Genomic DNA, 15360 nt, shown 5'->3' with positions numbered 1-15360 from the left:
TCAAGCTGAACCAACCAGCGAGCAACAAGCGGGACGACTCTACCGCCAACCAACCGCCATGCCGAAACCTAGGTCGGACCAACCAGCGGTCGTCGGCCCACAACATAAATGGTGCCCTACGTTCGGTCGGTCAATCCGGTGGTGGGTCCGGCGATGCCGGTTTGGCCACCAGTCTCGTAGAGAAACCCTCAAACGCAGTTTGCTCAAAAGAACTTGAGCTTTCACATAGTTCCCGAACTCTGATTGATCATAAACCAATTTTTTGGAAAGATAACAACAAATAGAACCCCAACCAAAACAAAATTGGAAGTATTAGGACTCCTCACAAAATGTTTTTGCACATTTTTAGAAGTGAAACCTCTCAACGGTAAAGACGTTCAAAGTAAAAACGCAATAGAAGATGCATACGGATTCCATTTTCGATGAACTTTGGCTTGTTGAAAAGATAGCGGCAAGCTCAAGAACCTCACACGAGGGAACACCAAGAAGCAACAAGAATATAGGTATGCAAAGGATTGAGCTCCCTAAGACGATGTGATCAAGTTACCCAACCAAAAATAAAATCTTGATAGCGCGACTATCTATCCTATAACCCGATCTCCCAACAACCACATTGCGACTGGAAAAGGAAACCTAGCAAGGCCATACATTTTCGTTGCGCATCCCGCTTGATCTTGATGACAATGATTCAAGCAGATCTGTCCGCAGGTGATCTTGTCTCCTATGTGGCTGCCAATGACAACATGGCCAAAGCAGGAGAAAGACTCATGGTGATGAACCGTGTCAACGGACCCTATCACAACCTTGCTTTGAAGTCAAGAGCAGACCAAGAAAGAGAAGAAGTCTATGAGATCGAAGAAGAAGAAGAAGAAGAAGAAGAAGAAGAGATGACTTCAACTAGCTAGTGACATTGGGACAGATTTTGCTTTCTTTGTCAAGAAGTACAAGAAGAAGTTCCCAATCTCCTTCAATGAGAAGAAGAGAATGTGCTACAGCTGTGATGAAGATAAGCACTTTGCAAATGAGTGCCCTTATGAGAAGAGGGCAGACAAGCCAAAGTTTGTCAAAGGTGTCAACATACATAGAGGTGTTCAGTAATTAGCCATGGCAATACAAAACAAATCAAGCCATACATCCAAACCCTAACCCTTCTCCTATTATAGCAAACCCTAACATTAAAAAACTAGGGTTGGGAAATCAACCAAAAGCTAGGGTTTCACATGAAAGTCAACCAAATCCATGCAAATCTTGGATGAAAAGAAGGGGATCAGAGGAGATTACCTTAAGGGACGGGTTGGGAACACAATTCACATACATATGCAGAAATCCAAAGGGATTTGAGAGGTATTTGAGTTGGTGAGAGAGGTAAGGTGTTGGCTAGAGGATAAGGAAGAGGGAAAAGAGAGAATAGTGAGATGGGTCAGGCTAGGGCAACTCGGGCAGCACACATAAGTCAATGTGTGGCACACATGAGAGCGGCACCACACACCCATGCCACGTAGGCAAATGCACACCACACATGCACGCAAGCCACGATGTGTGGTGACGCTCACATAGGAATTCTGATGGATGGAATTCTCTCTCAGACTGGACATCCAATCTGGATGCTAGAAACGAGGAGTATGGGAGAGAATTGATTCGAGGGAAAGAACGAGTAATTAGGAGCAGTTTTGGAATGAGAATTAGGAGCGAGGAGTGTGGCTGAAAAGAAGGGAAAGATTTAAATAGGTATCCAAAACGATTAGCACCTGCTGTTATTAAACTAAAAATAAATAAACAATGGTGGTTCTGGATTAACTATGCTGTAAAAACAAAAGAGAAATTATAAGGGTCCTCGCTAAAAAACAGGTTTATCCATGTATACTAAATCGAGAAACAAGCAGGAAATAGGAAATATGGTACTACGTCCTTTCCCCTCGTATACTTACCTGAAAAATAGGCCTACCTAAGAAGGAATGCCAAATATGAGTGTGGCATTTTGTAGCTCGAGCTACATGTAGCCTGTTTTTCTCAAAAAATTAAAAATGTCATTTCATAGTTTCAAAAAAAAAATGAACGAAAATTGTTGAGATAGTTAATGTTGTACTCTACCACTCTGGAAAAAAAAACAATACGAAAGACTGAGTATTTTGGGCTGTGCAAAATCACAAATCCATAGATCTGAATAAGTGAACAGTGCAAATTTTGAAACCTCCAAAATTTGTCAGAATTTATCATTGTTCTGTAGCCTCAAATATAATGTATTTCATCCTGAGATTTTGCACAGTAGTAGAGTACATCATTGCCTACATCAAGATTCATTTTAAAAAATTAAAACTTCAAAATGTTGAATTCGAATTTTGTAAACAGAAGAGAGCCATGCAGCTCGTGCTACATTTGAACTTTCTGTGCCAAACATCATAACTGCCGCCCTTTTAGAAAGGGAAGGCAGCCGGGAAGTTATGCTGATTGATTACATGCCACATAATTCAGGGGGATTAAACATGGCCACCCCTATGATTAAATGTGGCATGCCCAATTTACGGGTTAGCTTGACCAGCTCTGTCAACACGCAACTAGCAGGCGGAAACAGATTGGAGAAGGCGCTCACATTCTTCTTCCCTCAAGAACTTAAACACACACGCGGAGACCAAATATTTTCCTTCATCCCGCCATGTTCTTTCCCTCCCTCGAAATTTGAATCGCTCCAAAAGCTTGCTTGTTGTATAGCGATTGCTACCATGCATATATGCGACTCGGTATGGAGCTAGCATTTGAAGCATTGGCTCCAGTTTATATTTGTATTCACATACACGGTGGTATTGGTTAACTAAAGGCAACAACCATCGCCAAGCACGAATGATCTTGTGACATTATTTCGTGGGTGTGATTTTGTGAGAAAAATTTGTTTTGTGCATGATTTCCGATCGTGTGATGATCACTAGAACAATACCGGCATATACGATTGGTGCAGTTCATTTTGTCGTTCTGACTTGCAGCCTGGAGCATCCCTACTAGAATGAATTCAGCTGCAATGATTAACCTGAAGCAACATCCAACTAGGGCACTGGAGCATCCATAGTAGATGAAGTTTTGGCTCGAGTTTACATTTGTTTTCACCTGGAAGCATTGGCTAACCTAAAGCAACAACCAACTAGGACGCTAATCGATGAATCATATGGTTGCCACATAGGTCAATCAAGAGCCGATTGCTAATTGCAAAATTAATTACTGTAATTGATATAATTAGCAAAGAAAAGAGGCAAGGAAAAGAGTAGGTAGTGTGCATGAAAAAGAGCTCCAGTATAAAGATCGTCATTGATGCGTAATCCTATTGTATACCACCACTGATAAACTCCAGAATAGGCGATATTAACTGGACCAGCAGCACCTCCTCGAGTAAAGGCTTCCACAGCGGGTTGACCAAAATGAGGATCCCAAATAGCATGAGCAATAGGTCTTACGTGTAAAGGATCCTATATCCATGATTCAAAATTTCCTTGCCAAGCTACATGAAACAGATTTCCAGACGTCCATAAAAAGATTATTGCTAACTATCCAAAGTGAGAAGCAAAAATGTTCTGATAAAGACGTTCTTCAGTAATATCATCATGACTTTCGAAATGTTATTTCACGGCCAGGAGAGCTGAGCATGATACAGTTTGTACGATTAAGGTATGAGTCACTGTACTGTGGGCATCCGCTAATGTCGCACCAGCCGTTTCGGTAGAATACGGGATCTAATTATAGCATGCAAAAGCAATTATTACTAGAAGGAAATCAATCAGCAATTAATGCGAGAGAACTAATCGTGGCTATCCATGCGCCCCAGCATCGGCTTCTGCCAATGTCTTCCGTTAGTGCCGCTCCGGCCGTTCCGTAGAACATGAGATGCGATTAGTGTGGAAATGTAGTTATTAGGAAAAAAACAATCAGCACTTAATGCTACAGAATCAATTGCCGGTAGCCATGCACCCCAGCGTTTTTTAGGCTCACGATTGAGGCCTCCACGTCACCGATCCAGGCAATGCGCGAGGTATCCGAATCTTGGCGGTCGATTGCTTCTAGCTCAGCCGGGCCAAAAGGGAGGACCGAAAATTATCTCATCTCATCTTTACGATTTTTTCCATGTGCCAAGCATTTATCTCCAAAATTTCGAACCTATATGTCTTCACCTTTTTCGCTCCATAATAACTAAAAACCCAGGCGTGGGGACCGAATATTTTCCTTCTTCCCGCCATTTTCTTTCCCTCCCTCGAAATTTGAATCGCCTCCAAAAGCTCTATATATACTAAGGGAGGTTGAGCCAACGCGTGCGTCGTGTGTGACGACTTAGACTTTGACTCTTTACTCGTCGAGGAGAGGAGAGGAGAGGAGAGCGGGCACTCTGGTGTTCACCCGGTTTCATCGTCGTCGCGGCGGCCCGGTAATTCTTGGATTATTCATTTCGATTTGGTTGAGGAATCCGGCCATATCCATCCATCTAGCTAGCGCGCCACGACCGAGTGCATCATCGACCATGTGTCACCGCGTCTGCTCAGGTTCGTTTCATGCAGGTTCGCCGAAAAGTGAGCCAGTGCTGCGCGCGGCGGCGAGTCACCGGCATGGATGGATCATCGGCGGAGGTTCTGCTGCGCAGATCGGATGGGGCCGGCCGGAGAAGCGTGGTCAGTTTTGTTTTGTGTCTTGTTTTGGATTCCCGTACGTAGCTGCTGCTAGCTAGGCATGCAGGGGCGGGCGTATCCTTGTACCGTGTAACCTTAGTACGCACGTATACGTACGTAGTGATCTGGATGGGTCTGGGGTAGGAGGCAGCTGATTGCGTTGTTTTGGGAAAAAAATCGATGAATTCCTTGATTAGGGAGCGAGCGAGACAGACAATACGTATTAAGGTCTGAAGCAGCCGGTCCATCTCGCGGCGAGATGGACCAGCACGGCCTGAGTTGCACCGATCGGCCGGTTCGCTGGAGCCAGCCTGGCAGCTGATAGAGACCGCATGGCCAAGGCTGGACGCGTCAGCTTTCCCAGCTTCCGGCGTTGGCCGCGGGGGCGGGGGCGGGCAGGAAGGGGAGGAGCTGCCCGCGCGGAGGGGTGACTTCGAGGAGCAGCTGGTCTATGTCAGAGAGGGAATGGCGGCCGCCGTCGCCTATGTCCGGCTGCGCCTCAATGGGATGAAACAACACGGGTCGACGGCAGGGACAATCGTGCCCTTGTACAATAGGGGCGGCGCGGCGCCCGCGTGGTGACGGTCTGTCAGTTCAGAACGGGGAGCTGTGTCGATCATGGCGCTGATACGTCCGGTGATCCACCTCGCGTGGCCAACCTCCATCATGGTGCAAAACACGATTGCCCAAAAACAACTGCCAGGGGTTCCTCAAGTTTCTTGAACAAGCAATTTCTGAAACTCCTCGAGCTCCTGACACTGTTAATCACTTGACCCTATATCTATATGTTTGTGGCGAATCAAGTTACCACGGCCGGACGGTTTCAGGGAACCAGCCGTGATGCAACTCTCAAGCTCGATCTTCTCTCTTCCCCAAGGGAAAAACAGAGGATAGTTGCGACCAATCTTATTCAGACACATAGGTGTACAAACTCCAGGTTCCATTAGGAGTTCAGACAAACCACTAACTTACTAGTGTTTCAAATGATCAAGACAAGCAAAGCATCTACATCACTAGGTCATTTTGTACCTTTCCATGCAAACTTCCTAGTATCAGGTTGTGACAACAGTCACATAGCTAACACGATTCATGCATTAGCCACAAGCCAAAACCATCATTATTCGAACCTTTTAATTACATGCTAGAACCCTCGATTAGCCACAGGAACATCCTCCCTCGTCAACCTCCTTCTCACAGGCCGCGCGCCTCCTGCAGCCAACACGAAGTTGATAAGGCGCATATAGATTGTTCGACGACCAAGGCGCATATAAGATGACGACGTCCACTATCCCCCAGATGCACTAAGCTGCAGCAGCTACATGTCACAGCTACCCTGGCTCGTCGTTGTCCTTGCCAGTCACATATCTTCGTTATGCACAATAACTATGATCTAGCATGCATAAGTACACGCGGACCTTGCATCGCACAACCTCACAATATGAAGGAATAAAAGAATTCGCTTTCCTAGATCTGTCGCATGTCATGGACATCGGGTGATCATTGGAACTGTGGGTACATACTCCATAGAACCAAACCTTGCACCCGGACCGAGCCCGGCGTTGGTTGGCCAAGCCACGACCAGATTGTTGTCAGCAAACATCAGTCTTGATGAACAAAGGAGTCTTCACAGGATGCTGGCCAGTCACCAGAGGGTTCACATCTTCCAGGAAGTAATACACGTGGCCAGTAATCATACCCTAAAACGACAACAAGGTCACTGATTTATTTTAGACGCTAGAGCATACCCAAAATATATAAAAAAACAGTAGCAAATTATCCACAATTAGCTAACCAAACAGTTGCCAATTAGAGTTCATGTACAGCAGGACAATTATTGCTTTCATTTTTATTACTTGAAATAGGTCAGAAGAGGCAGCGGGAGGCACCTGCGGGTAGTTATCGTTCCCGTCCCCGGCGCAGACCGAGTGGGCTCCTTCCTGATCCATCCTCGCCATCACCACCACCGCCTTGGGCTGCTTGTACCACCACCAGACCCAAACATGAACCCTGAAGAACAGATGAGTTAAGCTAAGGCTTTTCACAGCAACCACAAAAGAAAAGCGTAGCATCAGCAAAGGAGGAACAAATGGCTAGAAAAGACAAGTATCCAGATTATTGCCACTCCTCATTATTAGATAGATAAACTACTACAAACAATAACATTGAACACCACATAATTTTCAATTGCAAGATCAGCACATGTGACATAAGTGCAAACACTCTAGGACTACTAGTGAACTACTTTGAAACCGAAATAAGTCGGAAAGGAACGAAGTCCATCTGGGAATATTGAGTAAGGCCCATGCAAGACCAATGAATTTATCAATCCATGTATAATGAAGAAATCACTAGATGGCTGCAAGACAATTTAGCAATGCCTGGCCATAATGAAGAAGTATGCTGCTCAGTTTTACGAGGAGTGGTTATTAGTAAACAAGTTACGATTAAATACAGCTTCAAATAAACAGACAGATGTGTCAACCAAAAAAATGCAGATGCGGTAATTCCAGAAATTCTATGAGCAGAGTGGACTTCCAATGCAGCGCATGCACAAATGATCATGAGGATATACGAGGATTAAGTTGGAATAAAGCTTGATGGGCAGAATCTCACATTTCAAGAAGGCATCAAATAGTTTTCAGTAATGCCTTCAACTGTATCACCAATTGGATGAGTGCGGATACAATTCCCATATTTCACGTCAGGTTCTTCCTACGACCTTTTCCATCCTAACTTTAGGCTCCTCATAAGTGTCCTCCGCGCGCAAGGACAATGCAGATAGTGTCTTTCCTCTTCTTACCTACCAAATGTACCAACCAGAATCAGACTACAACAGCGACATTCTGTGTAAATAAGTTGATCAGGTGGCCATCACGAAATAAACTAGCAAGCAGATGAGCCACTCTAGCAAGTGGAAGTTCCTGACAATGATATAAACATTTAGGCCTAGTACAATATGAATATATTATACTCATACAGAGTCTAAAAATCAACACAGCAAGTGGAGAAGACTTTGAACACCAAGTGAGGAAACCGGCAGTAGAAATATTAAATGAAGAAGAACCTTTCATCTAATGTTAAATACCAGAGCCCCAACATGCCGGTACTCACATCTGAGACCCCACCCATCCAGTATAAAATCTAACCTCGCACTGAGCCCAGCAGGAAAGCCAAAGCTTAATTAAACAATTTGCAGGGCTAAAGACGTTGCAATCCAAGGTTCGAATTAATCATCTGTGGACCAGATGGCACAGCCTCGTAACTTCGTTGAAAAATTCAAAAAAAACAATGAACTTGGCACCACATTAGCACTACTACTACATAGCACTTGCAATGCCAAACTAACTCGAACCATCGATTGGTTTGCAGCACATTAGGCAGCACCAAATAAAACATGACAGATTCATCGGTGGAAGACGGGCGGGCCGCGGGAGGAAACCTTACGGCGACACCCCAGCGGAAGACGGGCGGTCTGTCGTTCTTGTAGCCCGAGTGGAGGAAGTCGCACACAGCTAGCTATGGTTTCTGCCCCACAACCACATACATGCAAGGAAAATAACGCAGCAATCCAGCATGAACATAGATGAGGTGGAGAAGGGAGGTGGTGCTCACCGGCATGCAACAGCAGGAGTTCGGAGTTCGTGGCAGGGAGGTGGTCCGTGTGTGGAGAAGGGAGGTCGGCCTCCCTTTCCAGGCAGCGCAGCGCACTGGAGGAGCCGGGTCTCACCGGACCAGCCCACCTTCGGCCGGGAGCAGCAGGAGGTATCTCACGCCGCGCAGCCTGCCGACGAGGGAGGCCGTCGTCGTCGGAGCCGGTACGGCCGGACCTACCCAGACCGGACCGCCGACGTGCGGGGGCTGCTGGGCACGGGCCGCCATTGATTTTCCAGCAAAGTGAATCACAGCCTCGAACCTGCACAACAATAACAACACGCCTAATGAGCATACAAAAACAAACAAGCTCAGGAAGATTAGCACATTAATGTCAAGATTCATAACGCAGTGCAGTACAAGTAATCCGTAGAAAAGGCGAAATAATACAACCAAGCTATAATGCATCAGAAACAAACAAACAAACATTCAGTTCAAAATTTTCTAATGCATTTTATGGACAGATCAGAGTTTGATATGCTAAATAATAACGGAACTTTGTATTCCTTTCCAAGACTGGGATTGCCAGGATAAATACATGGAGACAGGCATAACACGGATCAGCAACCAATATAATCTAAGTTGAACCATTTATGCTGAAAAAAACTATCATAATGATGTTTCACGATTTATAGCAGAGCGATCCTGCTAGTACATGTTGGAAAGTTCAATTCTCGATGTGAAACCGAGCTTGAACAGCAAATGCTATTATGCGCCGAAGGAACAGAGAAAAAATGTGAACAGCAGTAGTACACGGGAACTGCATATCTTTATTAGTTCACAGGAATCTAGCTAGTAGTCAATCACATCTGACCAGGAACACTCACACGGGCAGATCAGTTTTATTTCACACGAAAACCAGACAACAACACAGGCCCATTCATTCCAATTTTCCACATGGCCTTCCCAGATTTTCTAGTACATTCAGGCCAAGACTACCCACCCATGCAAGTCAGCAAACAAAATGAACACGCAAATGAATCCCCCGACCACCAAGGTCGCAAACAATATGCCGTGGCCGTTCCAATCTTCCAAACAGCAGCCAACAGCCAGCAGCGCCACCCGACCACCAACGTCGCAAACGCAAACACCCCAGCGAGGCCTCCTCAACACCAGGACGGCCATCCGCTCCCCTACTAGCAGATGATCAACTACAAAACTAGAGACTCTAAGCCATCAATGGGCTCAAACAGATACATACATCGATGTCTACCTGATGCACCACCAGAGCCAGAACGGCTTTACCTAAGCACCCGGAGGCAAGCCGACGCTACCAGCGCCAAGCACGTCTGCGAGGGACTTCGGTGCGCAAGGCCAAGACCCTACCGAAGATGGATGCACAAATACATAAAGTAGAAGAATCTATCAGGTCTGAAATAAAAATAACACAACATCTTTTAAAATGGTGCAGACCAGATATAGAACAAACAGCTACAGATCAGGCCAACTGAACCAAACAGGCACGGACCAAGCCTCTGTGAATTGGCAACAAACTGCAATTGATACTTGTACAAGTATACAGAGAGAAACAGGCAGCAATACATGCTTCTACGGGCTAGCCATCTGTAACAGGAAAACAGAGATAACTATTGCATGTATGGAGTAGAGGCTTAAATCATTCTAAACTGACAGCTTCCTGGGGCTCTAGCTCTTGTACCGCAACCTGAATACAACACACTACTAATCATTTACTCAAACCGCGATGATAACACAATAGAAAACAAAGACACGGTTGCCAACACATCCTTGAGCTAATGAATCAGCTACATCAGGTCACGAAATTTTTTTGGCATGGAATCCTCTAAATTCTCAAACATCCGCATTGATAACATAGCAGCAAATACAGTGAGCAAGTCGCACAAGACCAACTCATTTGGCATCCAAATATGCACAGGTCAAGAAAATCTGCCATAAATTTAAGCTTCATTTGACAGAATCCACTATATCCAAGAAAGCAAACTTCACCTATATTTGAGGCCTATAAATACTACACAAGACTAGGAAATCATAGAGAGGAGCTAGATACTAACCCATAAAACACATGGAGTCGAAGAAGAAGGGGCCACTACGGTCGCTCAGTCCTCCTCGTTATCCTCGGACAAAATAAACAGAGCATGATAAGCAAAGCAAATACAGATATTTCGAAAGGACTGCAAAATAATAAGGCGACGATATTGTACACAACAGTTCAAGCATGATCGCGGAAGCGCGCGACGATTGGATCAAACGGAACCATGCGACGATTGGATCATACCAGCAGTGCATGCACCTATACTCACAGAGATGCTCAAGTACATATACCAAACTAAATAAGGAACCAAAAACAAATGTATGTGCATTCTGATCCTACATAAGTACAGATACTTATCATGGTAATCTAAATAATCCATGATACAGAAACCAGGGACAATTAACATTATTCCTTAAGAAACAACAAATGTACTAGTTCAGCTAAATCAAGAAACAAAGTGGAGCAAGAAAAAGGCATCAATATTAAATTATGTCAAATCACAAGCACAAAGATTCAATGAATAGCAATCATTTTCGAACTGGTTCGCTTCGAGAAAATATTAGGATTTTAATGGACTATATATACTTCACAATATTAATCTGCATCTAGCAAGTTTGGTAATTATAATGACCATCAAATGAAACACATGAAATAAAATCTACAGGAATCATCTCAAATTATGCATCTTGGAATATACCAAAATAGCAAACGGAGCAGGAAGCCGGAAGCACCACAAGAGTAAAATTCATGTGATTCCTACCATCGTTCAACTAGAAAAAAGCGACCGAATTTATATCAGCAGCTACCATGTTTTTCAGAATTTCAAGCCCTTCACCAACAGTATCCAAACCTTCACCCTGCACAAACATTGCCAAACAGTGGTCCAGTTAGACAAAAATCTCAATGCATTCTGATCCTACATAATTAGAGATTAAATGCGTATCATGGTAAAGTAAATAATCCATGATAAGAAAACCAGGGACAGTTAAGATTATTCCTTAAGAAACAAATGTACTAGTTCAGCTAAATCAAATCAAAGACAAGAGTAACAGAAAAGAGCTTTCTATGAAGTCAAAAGAAGCTTTTACTAATTAGCCAACAATCATCATAAGCCCATATTACCTATAAGCTCAAATTTTACAAGATAAAATTAAAAGCGGCAAGAAAACCTAACCAATCTGGTTGAAGAAAACAACACATAATTCAAAAGAAAAGCAATTATCTCAAAGGGAGAAGATCGTCAGAAGAACATGTACAGCAAGAAAGGTAAAAAGATGACCATGGTATCTCCCAATCTTTCGATTCCCCAAGAAAATCTTACACCAGCACAGATACGCTCAGTATTCTCACCTGGCAAAATCTCCAAACAGCAAAAAGGTGCTGTATATTAGGAGGGAACATCAGTACACATGAGGGAAATTCAAGCGACTCTTAATCCTTGCTTGTAGAAGAGTGATGGTGCCGATGTGGCTGTCATCGTAGTAGAGCAGCGGGTTCAGCCCGGCAAAACGAGTCACGGCCTCGAACCTGCACAACAATAACAACACGCCTAATGAGCATTCAAAAACAAACAAGCAGCTCAGGAAGATTAGCACATTATTGCCAAGATTTATAGCACATTGCAGTACAAGTAATCCGCAGGACAGGCGAAATAAAACCAACCAAGCTAGAATGCATCAGCAACAAACAAATAGTCAGTTTAAAATTTCCTAATGCATTTTACTGACAGATCAGAGTTTGATATGCCAAATAATAACGGAACATTGTATTCCTTTCCAAGACTGGGATTGCCAGTCTTGATAAATACATAGAGGCAGGCATAACACGGATCAGCACCTAATATAATCTAAGCCCAACCATTTATGATGAAAAAACTAGCATAATGGCGCTTCACGCATTATAGCAGAGCTATCCTGCTAGTACGTGTTGTAAAGTTTCAGCGAGTCTAGATGTGAAACCGAGCTTGAACAGCAAACGATATTCTGCACCGAAGGAACAGAGCAACAACGTGAACAGCACTAGTAATACACGGGAACAACAAATCTTTATTAGTTCACAGGAATCTAGTAGTCAATCACACCTGACAAGCAACACTCACGGGCAGATCTCAGTTTGCATTACACATGTATACAAATAAATTTGTGCTTCGTCAGGGACTAGTAGTATTAGGAGCCATCTCCGCTGCTGGCCGCCCTGCTTCGGCTCGCGAACGGGTGAGATGGCGGACGGCGGGCCGCCACCGCCGGCGCGTCATTGTGGCCGGCAACCCGCCGCCGTCGTGGAGGACCGCAGTGCAGACCCCGGCCACGGACACGACGCGGTCGGGCGAGCTCGATGGAGCCGCGCGCACGGCGAGGCCGATGGTGAGTGGTGGGAGGAGGGGAAATGCCCACCAAATTTTGGGACGCATACTAATCCAAAAATCATCATGCATAACAAGGCAAGTTAACTAATGCCAGGCATCCTTTTGGGTAGAAAATAATGGCAGCCTCCTTGATTCCTCCAGCCAAAATCATCCATCAAAGTATACGTAAAATCAACCTCCCCAGAAATCACGGAGCTCTTTATTTTGGGGCCAAAATAAATACTACGTAGCCTCGTCGAGGCAAGTTAATTAATGTCTCGCATCATTTTAGGAGGAAAAATAAAGAGTGGGTCAATAAACAGTCATCCCCGATTCCTCCGATCAAATTCGCCCACTCAGCATCATGCTCGTCGCTTTCCATCCGAGCGCCCCATTTGCCTCTTTCAATACCAATGGCAATGTAATTCCGGGTGGATGCCTCGATTTTCTAGGGGCAGTTATGCTCCTTCCTTTATGTGGGCGCCTGTATTTTCTCAACTTGCATCGCCGCCATCAACGACAAGCAATCATTAGCACATACTAAGTAATAGTAATAGTAGTAATATTATATTCATTCAGCAATTTCAAAATAAGACAATTCTGAGATGAAATTGATTTCACTTGCCCTACCATCGTATCCAAATCACACATCGAAATTATATAGAAATCAAATATCTCCGTCAAACTACTTTTCCTTTTTTACTTTCCGATAATCTGAATTTAGTTTCAAAACAAGCTTTCATCTACGGCGCTGGAGGTCTTGCGGTATCATAACATGAGCCGTATCATGGGCAAACTTTCTTTGTCTTATCTATCTTCGGCTTCTCCGCCTTTCGATGTACCGTCACATAAAATAATAATACACAACAATGAGTCGACACATGAAATAAAATGTAGTAGTTGATTCCATGCATATATAAAAGAAGGACCCCTATAATGTGCGGTGACAAGACGAGACATGAAATGATAGATAATAACTATTTTTCTCCATGTCGGTCGTCTCTTCCTTCTTTGGGGGTACCGAATGAGTAGTAGCGTCCAACAATTGTTCATCTACCTCGCTAGACCTCCCGCAGTGCTCCAAGTCTGGTTGCCGCATGGTTCGACTACCACCGCCCACGGCCGCATTGGATCTATTCTTTCTCGACCTCATCTAGGCCGGAACCGATCACCCCGACATGGCCAAGTGGCGTCTACTAGAGAACTTTGAAGTCCATGTGGCCACCCGCGCCATAACCATTTAGTTCTCTTTTTGATTCTTCTCCTTGTTGTATAGACTTTGGATGTGATTTGCCACCTAGACTAGGCCGATTTTGGCGTGGCAGTGCCGCTGGGAGTTAGATGTCAAGAGTGGTTTGTGTTGTGAAGGCATGATTTTTATGAAACTTATATTTGATGTGTTGCCAATACCGCTTCCAGGTTTGATCTGTGCCGAACACCACATCCATCCCCACAGCCGCCCAAGCTTAGCACAACGTTGCATCTTCTATCATGGTGTAGTTGACAACCCTTCTTCTCTTCACTTTACCCACATCAACCTCGACCACCTCATCGTCGTCCCTTCCACCCCGGCCGCCTCATCCCTCTCACCGCCAACATCATCCCCCACACCGTTACCGCCAACCGGAGCGAGTGGAGGATCAGCAATGTCAAGCTCCTCTAAGAGATCCATGAAGGAAGAATCGCCAGTTCTACAAAATCGGAGATTAATTTCCGCGCACAAATTCAATGGATTCGAGGATATAATTTTCTTAACTTGAAGATCCATCATCGAGAATGTTAGGGCGCCGTTCGAGTTGTTAACATCGGGCGATGGAGAGGCAGTGGACGGTGGCGAGAGGGTGTTGCGGTGGATTGTCTTCTTCAAATTCGTCTCCCTCGGCCCCGACGACTAAATATTGGGGCGGAACTCGGCATACCTCCGCCCGCCCCGGAGACACGGTCTACCACGGAAGAGGGTGGAAGAAGCCGAGTTGAGGCTCATCGCGCCGAGATCCGGTGGCAGCGTTGCATTGAGGGAGGGCCAGTAACACCCACGTCTTGCATGGAGTCCCCATGTTGGTATATAATGATGGCCTGCATGAATATAAATAACCGGTCGACAACTATAGAGTGGCACCACCTTCACAAATATGATTCTATCGCCTAAGATTTTAGACGTATAATGTCAAGCCCACACTTTCAAGGTCGGTGGCCCAAGTCTCGCGGAAGTTTCACTCATGAGGCCACATTTCATGTGCATTGGGTCAAGGACAATCACACTAAAATTTTCAAATCTTGGATTGAAATAATTTTCCTTTCTTTTATTGTTTGTATATATAAATTGACATCTTTTTACGTGATTCATTTTCCTATGACTTATCCCAAATGAAGCATAGAGAAAAGACACATGAAATATAACCACTTTTGACGGAAAATAATGGGATAGATGACACAGGGCCCTCTAGTGAGGGTTTCGTCTCAAAGCGTTAGGGAGGGTCAGTAGCACTCCCCTCTTGCATGGAGTCCCAATAGTTGTATATAATGACAGGATGCATGAAGATGAACAACCGATCGAAAACTATAGAGTGGTACCTTCTTCACAAATATGATTCTCCCACCGAAGATTTTGGGCTTATAATGTCAAGCCCACACTTTCAAGGTCGGTGGCCCAAGTCTCAGGGTCACTCATGAGGTCACATTGCATGTGCATTGGGTCAAGGACAAGGACT

The 15360-nt window shown here is 44.6% G+C and overlaps 2 long non-coding RNA genes across 2 annotated transcripts; both read right to left on the bottom strand.

Annotated features, from left to right (window-relative positions):
* Positions 1-5885: 5885 nt before the first annotated feature.
* LOC127325604 (uncharacterized) lies at positions 5886-8344 on the bottom strand. Its single transcript, XR_011754566.1, has 4 exons — positions 8256-8344; positions 7257-7443; positions 6530-6650; positions 5886-6340 (listed from the first exon to the last, which is right to left on the bottom strand). It is a non-coding gene; the product is annotated as an uncharacterized lncRNA (long non-coding RNA).
* A 12-nt stretch (positions 8345-8356) lies between these two features.
* LOC139838361 (uncharacterized) lies at positions 8357-11841 on the bottom strand. The gene is made up of 3 exons (XR_011754565.1): positions 11656-11841; positions 10325-11162; positions 8357-8556 (listed from the first exon to the last, which is right to left on the bottom strand). It is a non-coding gene; the product is annotated as an uncharacterized lncRNA (long non-coding RNA).
* Between the last annotated feature and the right edge of the window lie 3519 nt (positions 11842-15360).

Source organism: Lolium perenne, chromosome 3 (assembly GCF_019359855.2).
Source record: "Lolium perenne isolate Kyuss_39 chromosome 3, Kyuss_2.0, whole genome shotgun sequence".
NCBI classification, from domain to species: domain Eukaryota; kingdom Viridiplantae; phylum Streptophyta; class Magnoliopsida; order Poales; family Poaceae; genus Lolium; species Lolium perenne.
This window is presented reverse-complemented; position numbering and strand designations above follow the sequence as displayed.